The sequence below is a fragment of the Eretmochelys imbricata genome, chromosome 12, assembly GCF_965152235.1.
Source record: "Eretmochelys imbricata isolate rEreImb1 chromosome 12, rEreImb1.hap1, whole genome shotgun sequence".
Lineage (NCBI taxonomy): Eukaryota > Metazoa > Chordata > Testudines > Cheloniidae > Eretmochelys > Eretmochelys imbricata.
Window position 1 is genome coordinate 35,433,787 of NC_135583.1, and position 5,090 is coordinate 35,438,876.

The window sequence follows — 5,090 nt, forward strand, 5'->3', positions numbered from 1 at the left end:
GGGAAAGTCTCCAGCAGCGAGGAGGCAGAGGGGCACTGCACTGCCAAGAATAGCAGTGTAGATGTGCAAGACACTGCTTGTGGATGTAGAGATATATAGAAGTACATACCCAGGGGATTCAGGCATGTAGGGCACTTACTCTACTCTACTCACTATCTACACTGCTATTTTTATCCTTGCTCATTGGGTGTGAAGTGTCTGTCCGCTACATGCCACTGCAAGCTTAGACCTACCTTAAGTGACTTGCCCAAGGCCACCCAGCAAATCAGTGCCAGAGCAAGAATTACAGCCAGGAGCTACTGGCTCCCAGTTTAATGCTCAGTCCACTAAACAACACAGAACCTCTCACAAAGAATCCTGGCCTATTTTGTTATTTTGGATAACAGAAGGGTGAAATTATTTCTCTTTTTGGAGCCTAGAAATAACAGAATAACAAAGCACAGGGTCACTGAAGGTTAAAAGCAAGAGCCAAAGACTGGTTCTCAATGCACTCCTTTGTTTTAATACCTTGCACTGGTCTCCACACACCTAGAAATTCAGTCTCAGGAACTGGTACTGGAGTGGTAAGCACAATTATAAGATGGGAAGCATTCCTGCCTCAGAGTGAACTGAATACTGATTACTGTCAGCAGGTTATGGGGGAAAAAAAGACTTATTCACTAACCATTCACTAACTGTTTTGTTCTCATGCTTTTAGGATTGAATAGTGTGTCAAATTAAGGTTAAAGTGCCCTATTTTCTAAGCTTCCACTCTGGCTCAAGCTTTGATCGCTGTACAAAAATGACATCACATTGCATTTCTATGGAACTGTTCAGATAATCAAATGTCCCAAAGGAGCATTACAAAACATGTAATTATAGAGTAGTAAAGGAGTGACAAGTGAAGAGAATACATAAACGTGGCTGCCATTGTATAGACAGCAATATCTTACATACTGACATGAAGACAGGCACCAGTTAAGTCAGCGCTTGGTTTTATTTCCGACTGGGAACGTAGGCCTAGATGCCAGAGTTGTTTCTGTACTTGCTTTGAAAACTGCTATTCAACTTCTACCTGAACAGCCACCGGCCCTTGGATGAAAATCCTCATCCGTAGTTTATGGCTTTTGTAGGTCAGCTCTAGAATGCTAAGCAGTATTGTGTCTGTCTGGTCAATACATGAGTGAAAAACCTCTAAGGAAAGACCATGATGTTATAAGAAGGGATGATAAAGATTCCACATCCAGCATTTTTCCAGCTGAAAGAAAAGGAGTACTAGTGGCACCTTAGAGACTAACAAATGTATCTGAGCATAAGCTTTCGTGAGCTACAGCTCACTTCATCGGATGCATTCCAATGCATACCTTGCCCTTCCACAGAGATAGATTCCATCCAGAGGTTTGCAGGAAAGGGTTTAGTGAGAGCTCTTCCTTTCCTCTAGCCAGAGGAAAGAGTTGTGAGTTTGAGCTCCCAGGCTTGTCTTTTGGGGGTGTTGTGCAGGTTTCCTTTGAGTATGAGGACTGATGGGTCAGATGTGGAGTGATTGCTTTGTGAAAAGGAGTCCTTGTGGCACCTTAGAGACTAACCAATTTATTTGAGCATGAGCTTTCGTGAGCTACAGCTGAATGCATCCGATGAAGTGAGCTGTAGCTCACGAAAGCTCATGCTCAAATAAATTGATGAGTCTCTAAGGTGCCACAAGTCCTCCTTTTCTTTTTGCGGGTACAGACTAACACGGCTGCTACTCTGAAATTTGTGAAAAGTGTTCACCCACAGACCTAAAGAAGAGCTCTGTGTGGCTCAAAAGCTTGTCTCTCTCACCAACAGAAGTTGGTCCAATAAAAGATATCACCTCACCCACCTTGTCTATCAGTAACATGACTCATTTGACCTTGAGCTAACTGCACTTCCAAAATCAACTGAACCATGTGGAGCAATGGAGGAATACTACATGCAGTGTACATACATGCTTATGGGCTGTTTATTTCATGGATATTTGCCTTTAAAAGGTGTGGCTGGGAAGCTGTGCAGAGTTGTGATGACAAAGGGTTAACTGATGAAGAAAACTGCCGGAGCGATGTGCACACATGTGCCTTGTTCACAGTATCTGATGTTTCTTTGGGTACCAATTATAATTGTAGTTATATAATTCTATGTACTGTACAAGCAATTTCAGGCAATGTAGCTGACAATTTTATATGCATCATATAGATTTTAATGCACTGGTGCATATTTGAGGCCTTGCAGCTTTCTCTGTGTGGACTGTGGACTGAAATGAAACAAAATGACCCAGAAAATTATTTTGCTTCCTGTCGTGAGCACACGGGCAAAAATTAGCTTGTAATCAATGTATTCTTTTATGTATGATTTCCTCAGCGTTATCAAATGCTCATGCAGTGGAAGTCAAGATTTAAAAGGACCTCCAAAGCTGTATAGGGTTCTAAACAAGAGCAAATGAAGTACCTGGTCCTGTAACTTGTGAGCAGGTAGAACCACAAGTCAGTGGGCCTCTGCACAAGGCCAATTATCATGAGGCCTGGTTGAAAATTTTCCATCAAAACTGGTTTTTAATGGACAATTGGATTTTCAATTAAATGAAAATTTTCACCAAGTGTCCGCTTTCCATGAAAAATGTTGATTTTTTAATTTTTTTTTTTGCCAAAAAATGGAACATCCGAAACAGAAATATATTGTCTGGAAAACAAAATATTGTGATTTGGAAATTCTTTATGATGTTGAATAGAGAAAGTGTCAACCCTGTTTTTAAACGACACCATTTTTTTATGTCATACTCATTCATGAAGGCAAGAACCTTTTTGAATTGTATTCTGTAATCAACCTGTCTTTGAATCTGTGCAATGTACCGTTCTATAGCAATTCATTTGGTGGGAAAAAAGTATATCTGGCTTGAAAGAAAATTGCTGCCTTAATCAAAGGAACATAAAAAGAATCTAAGGTCAGAGTCTCTTATGGTTAAGTAGTTCTGAAAATTTAGTAATGGAGGATTTGCTATACATGTAGATCTGTCTTTGTTCTGATTTGAATTGATCTGGAATTTGCAACTAAAATCACATCCACTTGAACTTACTACAGCAACTATCAGATGTAAGAACAAGTCACAACGAGAGTGTAGGAACCTCCTCTTGTCCAGAAGTGGAAGGCTGTCCCAGGGTAGAGAAAATATTGCAAATGAGAGAGCGACCCAACTCATGAAGTTCTGCTGTAACTTCACCATCGCTCAGGGCTATTCAGATCCAGGGCTTTGCTTAGGCACAGTTATTGAGATAAGGGCTGGACACAGATTGGGATCTAAACCCAAAGCTCAGGGTAATTCCTGACCCCATTGTAGCCAGGAAGAGTTTTGCCATTGTCTTCAATGAGGCCAGGATCTCCACTCACACACCTCCCTTCCCCATTGTCACTGGATCTTTGGGGCTTGGTTTAGGCTCATCTCTATTACAAATCCCCGAGTCCTTCCGGCAAAAAGGGAGGCCTGAAATGTGTTATTTACTATTTTTATGTTCTTACAGGAAATGTGGACAGGTACAGGGTAGCAATGCCATTAGAACTTAATCCTTTCAGCAGGAAGAACGCCAGCTGTAATTCTGATTTTTATATTGGCCACATGCAGATCACTTCAAAGGACACTGAAAAAATGGTGGAAAGATTGAGAAGTGTGATGAGATGTTACAAAGCTACAAAGAAGCTTTGAAACACCAGAGCAGTGGCTGGATCAGAACGGTTTATAATCATTGCATTACAATGAAGATCTAAAATGCTTCTGTGGAGTGTTCTCTAGCAGCTCCAGAATCCTTGCAAAGGGTTAAAGCAATCACAGCTGAAACAGATTTAAATAAATTTTAGCTGAGTCAGTAGGGAGAGGCTGCACAAAACAATTAGTACAATTTGTCCGACTCCTTTGCTAATGGCATCTGATTTTAATCAAATACAATACATTTTCACTCAGAGCGCCTAGCATAGGAAGATTGTGTTTCTAATAATAAAATGACTGGTCCCTGATTGCAAATTTTCTTAAGCGTGTCTGCTTTTTTTTATAGCTTGAAGTATTTGTTACATTTGCTTACAATGAAATATAACATTTTGATGCATCTCCCTTTTTCTTAAGAAACGTGTAATTGAGAAATTAGCCATGGCTTCTAATTGTAGCTGCAGTTCTAATCAGGAGGTATCTCTGTAGTAAACACCCATATAGCAAAGCTATTTTCGAACCTTAAGGAACTATTTTTCATTGAATGGTAATTAGTGGCTCCACACGCCGCTGCATAGACAATCTAGGAATATATTGTCTTTACTGGGGACCTTTCCATGTCATTAGTGTCCTTGAACAAGGGCAAACCACACTAATAAATGCTGCATTGGTAATAACAATATAGAAATCTTAGGTTACTGTACACAATAAGTTAGCACATTTCTAATGTGTATCTCTTCCAGATGGCAAGGAGCCTGGAACAACCAAAGCAGAGTCTTCCTGCAAAGAATTCATGCCAGGTTTTACAGAGAGCCCAGTTCATGCTGGGACAGGACTGAGAGTTTAGTGAGTCTTGTGTGAATACTCAGATAGGGTACTCATGATCAGTAACAACCATAGCTGTAAAAAGAATAGGAGGAATTGTGGCACCTTAGAGACGAACAAATTTATTAGCTCTAATGAAGTGAGCTGTCGCTCACGAAAGCTTATGCTCTAATAAATTTGTTAGTCTCTAAGGTGCCACAAGTCCTTCTTTTCTTTTTACGGATACAGACTAACACGGCTGCTACTCTGAAACCAACCATAACTGTTTATCTCATGAAACTCATTGCTTTGAATGACCGTGATCTCAATAGCTGGGGGCTAAACAAAGTCTTTCATCTGCACCTTGACAACATTTATGCTTCCCTGTGTTTCTCCTTCTCCCTTTAGCTGCTATAAATAATTGCAGAGAGAATAAAAAGGCAAAAATCATCAACTGCTTGATGAGTGTAACTGGTCTGGCCACCTCCTGCGTGCCCCCTTGTGATCTCGTGTCATGCTACATGTGGCCTGCCTCAGTTTCCCCTCTTGGACAGTTCAATAAACTCAACCACTTTTGTCTATTTTCAGCCCTTCTCCA